We start from the raw sequence: 8705 nt of genomic DNA, 5'->3' as shown, positions 1-8705 counted from the left end.
AGGCGAAACTCAAACATGAGTGGGGAAAAGGGCGTGGCTTGGACTCCGAGAGTGATGGCAGCCTGACTCCGGAGCTCCGCACCGAAGGCTCAGCAAACAGCCCTGTAATCAGCGATTACCGACAGCTCAGTCCCCCAAAAGTGAAGCCAGCACGAGCGGAACACCGGCGCTACCCTCACATCCTCCAACAATGTCACAGAGGAAAGCAGCGAAGAAACAGAGAGGGGATAATCCCTCCGTCGCGGACATGCTGTCCGCCATTAGACCTGCGCCACGTGGTACTCACGGAGCTGAAAGCCCAGCGGGCGCTTCCTCCCCGAGCCCCCCAGCAACTCCGGCATCGCTTTATGGGCATGCCGAGGACCCTCAAAGTGCGATCCTGCACTCACTGGAGGAGGTAAAGGGGTACTTGGCAGGAGAGATAGAGAGGACGGCCAGGGAAGTGAAGGCCGAAATACAGGCAATCGGCATCAGAACGGAGGCCCTGGAAAGCAGGTTAGAAACTGTGGTTACAGCACACAACGACAACACCACTGCCACCAATGCGATCCTGACCAGGGTAGCAGAGCTCGAAATGGAACTAGAAGACAGTTCCAATAGAACAAGGCGCAACAACATGAGAGTACGCGGCCTGCCAGAAGAGGTACAAGATGGCGACTTGGAGCGGGTAATGGCGGAGTGCTTTCGCGCCAGCCTGCCACAGATCACGGACAACTTATGGCACATCGACAGGATTCACAGAGCATTGCGTGCCAAGGGCCCACAAAATAGCCCACCCAGAGATATTATTATCAGATGGCACTTCTACTCCACGAAAGAAGCAATACTTAAGCAGAGCAGAAATCACCAATACAAGTACAAAGGAGTGGTGCTCCAGATCTATCAAGACATCGCCCCAGCAACTCTGGCAAGGAGAAGGGAATGGAAACCCATCGCAGACCTCGTCAGAGCAAAAGGCCTACGATTCGCCTGGGGATTCCCCTTTAAGATGCTAATATTCAATGGCCCGAGACCTACAGTCCTAACACCATCTATGGACCCCAGGGGAGTCCTTCGTGAACTGGGCATCCAAGTACCAGAAGACCTCATCCTGCCAACAAGAGGCCCCAGGGCACTAGACCTCCTCCCCAGGGACTGGTCGGAGCACAGGGCGCATCACGCTTGAGCAGCCGTGGCGGCGGTCCGCACTGGAGGGACTTAAACAGCGGACATTGGGACACGCAAGTTGATTCATAGTTTAATGTTGACTTTATTCGTTTTACATATTTGAGACACTAAGGCTGGCAATACAGCTCTAAGGACATGGGGGACAGAAGTGGCATGGGGATCGCGACACGGGGGGGGGAGGGAACAAAACACCGTAATGAGGGGGATAAAAAAAAAAAAAACTAAAAAAAAAAAAAAAAAAAAACACACACACTGGAAAGGGATATAGAAATATTTAGGTTGTGGTCCCACTCAGGGACAGACGTGAGTTGTCCTCCCTCGGCCGAGCATGGGTCTCGCCGGTAGTGGACGAGAGGGAGGCCCCCGTGGACCTGGGCTGGGGGGGAGCCGGCTCTATGCCACAATTTGGGGTGGGGTGGGGTGGGGGGGCTCCTGGGGCGGGGGTGGGCACGCACAAGGGACCTCCCTGGGTAGAATGCGCATCTAAAATACAAATCACAGACCACATATACACAAGAGCATACGCAGCCAGAACACTCCGCAAAACAAGAGGAGTAGAAATAGTCATACACAAACGATGTCCAATGGTGATACAGGCCACACAAAAAGACCCAGAAGGCAGGTACATCATAATCACGGGAACAATCAACTCCACAACATACCACCTCATTAATATATACGCCCCCAACACCCCAGAAGCAACATTCTGGAAGACGCTAGAAACCCTAATAACCTCACTGACAGGGGGCATACTGATCCTGGGGGGGGACATGAACGCAGCGCCATGTCCCGCGGTCGACCGCAGCGGTAGGGCGGGTCAGCCCAGATCGCACGGTATGGGCGGCCAGGACCGCCTCCTTAACAAATTTATCCAGAACACGGGGTTGTTGGACCCCTGGAGACTGCAACACCCGAGCTCGCTAGACTATACCCACTACTCAGCAGTACACTCCACATACTCTAGAATCGACCTATTCCTCACAAACCAGCAGGGCATGAGATGGGTTAAGTCAACAGCAATAAACCAAATTTCGTGGTCAGACCATGCCGATATAGCCATTACCCTGAAGACACCGGGGCCCTACACCCCAGGGAGATGGAGACTAAATAACTCCCTTCTTAAAAACCCAGAGGTCCTGGAGCAGCTCCAGACAGAAATAAATAACTACTTCCAGCTAAACACCACCGAGGACCTATCCCCAACCATAATATGGGCAGCCCATAAAGCAGTCCTGAGGGGGACATTAATTAAGATAGCAACTTACCACAAAAAACAAAAACTAGCAAAGCTCATAGACCTGCAGACGGCTTTACGCACAAAGGAAATGCAACATAAACAGAATCCCACACAAGACAAACTAGACGAAATACAGAACATCAGACGAACCCTGAGGGACCTCCTCTTAGACGAGGTGAGCAGGGACATCACCCGGTCGAGAAGACTTTTCTATGAAAAGTCCAACAAGATGGACACGTTATTAGCTAGGGCCCTCAGACCCAAACAAAAACATAAACACATTACGTCCATCACCAACGACAGGGGCCAAACCCTTACATCTCCGCAGGACATAGCAGAAGAATTCACTAACTTTTTACAAAAACTGTATAACCACTCCCCCGGAAGGGATGACACGAATAAACAACACGTTGAGGCAGTCGCAAAATTCCTAGAAGGGTTAAACCTCCCCAGGCCCAATAGGGAAGACCTAAATGACCTGGAGGCACCAATTACAATAGAAGAGGTGGAAAGGGCCATAGGGGCTATAGAGGGCAATAGGGCCCCGGGACCCGATGGGTTTGACGGGGCCTATTATAAAGCACTAAGGACAGAGCTAGTGCCAAACCTTACGGCTATGTACCAAGACTGGATGGAAGGGGGACGGCCCAATGCGGAGCTGGCCACGGCAGACCTGATACTAATCCCAAAGCCAGGGCGGGATGACAGGAAAGTAACCAATTACCGCCCCATTTCCCTCATCAATGTGGACACTAAAATCTACGCTAAACTCCTGGCCAACAGGCTGGGAAATATTCTGCCCAGATTGGTCCATGCAGACCAGGTGGGCTTCGTGCCAACCAGGCAACTGTACGAAAATACTAGACGGGCGGTGGACCTGATCTGGTGGGCCGGACAGACTCGAACGCCTTCTCTCGTCCTGTCTTTGGATGCAGAGAAGGCCTTCGACAGGATCCAATGGCATTACTTGTTCGCCCTCCTGCGCCATATAGGCTTACCAGACAACTACATCACAGCGGTTAGAGCACTGTACACATCCCCACAGGCTCAGATAGCCATACCAGGAGCGACCCCGAAACCATTCAAGTTAAGTAATGGCACAAGGCAGGGCTGCCCGCTCTCGCCGCTTCTCTTCATATTGGCCCTAGAACCCCTCCTGCACAAGATCAGGGACCACCCTAAAATAAAAGGACTGACAATAGCAACAGAACAATATAAGGTCTCTGCATACGCAGACGACATCATGCTAACGATCACTGATTTGAAAAGTTCCCTCCCAAGCCTGATTCACCTACTAGAGGACTTCACACAGGTATCGGGGTATAAAATAAATCTAGAGAAGTCAGAGGCTATGCCGCTGGGGTTGACGGCAGAGGACGCGGCGCTGATAGGGACGACAACACATATCAAACTAAACCAACAACACATAAAATACTTAGGAGTACGACTGACGACGGACATCACACGACTATACCAGGAAAATTACACGCCAATGATAAAAACGCTAATCAAGGACTTAGAAAAATGGCATGAAAAGCCGATCTCTTGGATCGGTAGGCTTCACGCTATCAAAATGAATGTTTTGCCGAGGATGTTATTCCTGTTCCAGGCACTGCCCATCAAAGTCACTTCAACTCCTACAAACCACAATAGATAAGTTTGTTTGGGCACACAAAAGACACAGAATAGCCAGACGTACACTCTACAGACCAAAAGGACTGGGGGGATTGGGGCTGCCCAACTTCCATTTATACTATCTATCAGCACAATTAGCCCAAATAATAGAGTGGCATTCACCCCCCGAGACACGTAGATGGGCGGACTTGGAATCACTCATGATGGGATCGGACCTCCCCCAATACTGGATCTGGGTCCCAAAACCAGACAGACCAACACTACGCACAACCTGCCCAGCAATCACCAATTCCATCAGAATATGGGACGCCACCGCCCTTAAATACGCATTGACCAAAACACCCTCACCCCTCACCCCTTACTTGAGAAACAAAGCATTCCCACCCGGCATGAGGGCAAGCGACTTTAAAGGATTGGAACATACGGGCATACAAAGGTACCACCATTTATACAATGGGGACACATTTAAAACGTTTGAGGAGCTCAAACAAAATGCACCGCTACAAACAAGAGACCTCTTCAGGTACATCCAATTACGCGATCTCGCAAAACACCCCGAAATAAGAAAGGCAGCTAGGGCCCCACTGACCAGCTATGAGAAATTATGCATCACAGAATCACCACGCAAGGGCTTGATCACCACACTATATGCACAACTCAGCGCCCCAGAAAGAGACGCAGAGCCCCTTACATACATCACCCAATGGGAAAAGGACCTACAACACACATTGGAAGGGGAGGATTGGAGGGACATCTGGGAAGCAGCAGCGAAGGTGTCCATATGTGTAACACTTCAGGAACAGGCTTACAAAACCCTCCTGAGGTGGTACACTACACCAGCCAAATTATATAGGATGGGGAAAACCACCACGGACACATGCTGGAGGGGATGTGGAGAGCGAGGATCCTACATCCACATGTGGTGGACATGCCCCAAAGTGGTAAGATACTGGTCGGACATTGAGACACTGTTGACGACAGTACTAGCTCGACCGATACACAAAGACCCATGGACCTATCTCCTAGCAAAACCACTAGACAACCTGACGGCAAGAGAACAGAAACTAATCAATAAAATTACCTTAGCAGCCAGAAGAGCGCTGACCCAGCAGTGGCTCAGCCCGGACACCCCTCCTATGCACAAAGTCATACACAAAATAAAAGACAACTGTTTGATGGACAAATTGACAGCACAAATACGGAACACCATGGGCACCTTCTCGAAAGTGTGGCAACCATGGGAGGACTATGTAGATAGGACGATACAGATACCATGAGACACACCAGACAGGCTTGACGACACAGTGTCTCATAAGTGCGGCGGGTGCACCCGGTGGGATCCCCTTTCCCCCCCCCCCTCTCTCCCCCCCCTCCTCCCTACTTACCCTAAAATCAAGTTCAGTCTGGAGCGACAGCCTAAACGGCCAAAAGCAAGACGCACTCTTTGTAACAGGGGCATCAAGTGAAATCAACAGACCCCCATTCATACGTTGATAGAATGGACCTACAGCAGTAGTAGGCTTCATGAACAAGGTTATACCTGGGCGTATGCTCACTAAAGACAGATCTCTAACAATACAACGCAGGACATGGGCACGCCAGGTAGCTTATTAGCACATCGATAGATAATCCACCGGGGTACACACCTAGGAGTAACAGATCAACGGGAGAATGGCAGAGGAGGAGGGGTGGATTACACACTTGTATTGCTCGTAAAATCAGAATAACGTGATGTGTTAATGCAAAGGTACACAGCGATTGGTTGCCACTGTAATGTAAGGAAGATAATGAGCATGTGTGAAAATTGTAACGCTCCATACCTGAACTCAAAAATAAAGAATTAAAAAAAAAAAAAAAAAAAGTGGGGAAAAAAAGAGTTGCAATACATGCGCACTGTCACATATACACATTGATGCACAGTTTGCCTGTGTATGTGCTTGGGAGTGTGTCTGACAGAGAGTATCCTTGTGTGTGTGAATGTATGTCTCTGTGAGCATGTTTGCGTTTTTGTCTGGGACCCTATATGTATGGGGTTGCTGCTTAAGTGTGTTCTGTGTATGGGGGTCTGCCTGTAGCCTTTGTGCATTGTGTTTATGGCAAAGCTATGTTTCCTGACTGTGTGTGTGTATGATGAATGACTTCAGCTGGTGACTGGGACAAGGTGAGTAAAGGGGTACCAGTGGCAGGGAGAGCATGACAGGATGAAGGGGGTAATGGACAGGGGGGGTTGTAAGAGAGAATGAGGGACACGGAGTTTGACATGGTTTGATGAGGGAGTGTGACAGGGCGAGTGGAGGTAAGTGTGTCAGGGCAATTGTGGTATGTTAGGGGACGAGTGTGACAGGACTAAGGGGGGGTTAATGTGACACGGTGAGTGTGGCAGAGTGAGGGCAGGTGAGTTTGGAGTGGGTGAGATTAACAGGATTAGGAGTGGTTAATGTGAGTGTGGATGCATGATGCATTAAGAGACTGATAGTGTGGGGGTGATGACAGTGTAGGGAGGGGTGACAATGTGTGTGGAGGTGACAGTGTGAGGGGATGCTAACAGTGTGTCTGGGGATGCTGTGAGTGTGAGGGGGTGATACTGTGTGTGTGAGGGGGTGATGGTGTGAGGCAGGGGGGTGATGATGAGAGAGAGGGAGGGGGTAAATCGCCTTATTAGAGAGCCGCCTCTGGCAGGGATATACCGAAGGGCAAGCTACTGAGCTCCTCTAAGCTTTTCTTCGTTCTCAGAGTTCTCGTAATGTCTGTTTTTGTTGCAGTTTATAAAATTTCCTCAACATTTTCTCGGTAAATAAACATGATAGATATGACCAAGTAAGCTAACAATTTTTTTTCTCCTCTAAGATTGACAGTTGGGTTGACTGGCATTATACCCGATTTACAGTTCACAAATTCTTATTGAAACTAAATACACCATGTTTATAGATAGTAGACCTCTGCATTTTATTACAAACAAATTGTAATTCGTCCAAATTGTGGGTGTTTAACGGGTTGTCCAAATTCCCCGAAACGCCATATGGATGAATCACAAAAAAACAAACTAAACGACAATGGACGAATGTACATTTGATTAGTTCTCCTGAATTTCGACAGTGGCACCAAAAAAAGATGATTGATGGTTAGAGGAGATTCACTAAATGCTGATTTTATTCACAGATCAAATTAGTAGTGACCAATTGAGGAAGAAAAGGAGGAACATCAAAAATAAATAATACCTATATTTATATATTTAATAATTATATATAATATATATCATCTACGCTAATCAGTTTAATTTACCAGAATTCGAATATGCTGATGTATGTTGAAAAACACCGTACTTAGCGTTTAGGTGACAATCCCCTAAAACACAACGTGCATGTAGTACAGCACTTAAAAGTGTATTAATATATGATAAATAGGGACTCATCCCTCAATTCATAGAGTAGAGGTAGAAGTCACATGTAACAGAGAAGCAGCACGACTGGGCCCGACACTCCAGGGGGCCCGGCCGGTACCGCCGCCATGTTTTGCAGCCCCGGCCCACGTAGCAAACCGCCGGGGCCGCACATGAAGGGGCCCATCGGGTGGCCCATGCTCTTAGGGCTGCCCGATGGAGATGGATTTCCAGGGGGCCCCGGTCAGCGCGACCAGGCCGTCTGTGATGACATCACACAGAGCTGGGAGGAAGTGACTGCCCCGGTCACTCCTACTAGTTACATGATAGCCGCACGGGAGGAAGAAAGGGGGAAGCAGAGTGGGAACTCTGACTCCCATCAGACTGAGCCCCCACTGGACACCCTCCTGAAAAAGGTAGGAAACAGGCAGACACATACTGACATACATACAGACAGACAGACATACATACATTGATACACACATACTGACATACATACATACATACACACAGCTAATTTTGCTTACCTTTTTTTGCAGGAGGGTGGCTGTGGCTTGGCTCTCTTCCCTCCCATGCAGAGGGAGCAGGGAGGAAGTAACCACCGGCCGTCACTTCCTCCCAGCACTACTTGCGGCTGTGATTTTTATTAAAGGGGCCTGGTCGCGCTATTGCTATTGACCGGGTCCCTGAAGATATAGGGCCCTGAGTGCTTGGTCTGGGTTCAGGACCCTGGTGGGCCGTAGTTTGAGGACCCCTGATATAGTATATATATATATATATATATACACACATACACATACACACACACATTTTTGGGAAAATATTTTTGGATTCCTTTTAAAATCAAAAAGTAGGCATAAATCACTGAAAGAAAAGATAAATACAGGGTAAACCACAAAAATCACTGCAGCTAAAAGTCCGCCATAGCGCTTCATGACATCACATTTGGATGCCATGTACAAGAGTTTGTTTGGTGTGTGCACCTCATAAAATAATATTACATATTTATTTTGCAACATTTTAATTTGATTAATTATGGGTAATGCAATAAAGGTTGTGTCAGCTACAGTGTTTAGTGCACATTTAAAGGAACACTCCCTGCACAGTAACCACCACATGCTGATGTAGTGGTTATGGTGAAGGTAGTGCTCTGGGACCATCCCGTGGTAAGATGTTAAACCATTTTAGTTCCTACCCAGTGCTGCATGTGTTGTAGAATTATTAGGCCCCTTATAAACTATAACCATTATTAGGCCCCTTATAAACTATAACCCTTACTGGGCCCCT

This window comes from Pelobates fuscus, chromosome 4, assembly GCF_036172605.1.
Source record: "Pelobates fuscus isolate aPelFus1 chromosome 4, aPelFus1.pri, whole genome shotgun sequence".
NCBI classification, from domain to species: domain Eukaryota; kingdom Metazoa; phylum Chordata; class Amphibia; order Anura; family Pelobatidae; genus Pelobates; species Pelobates fuscus.
This window is presented reverse-complemented; position numbering follows the sequence as displayed.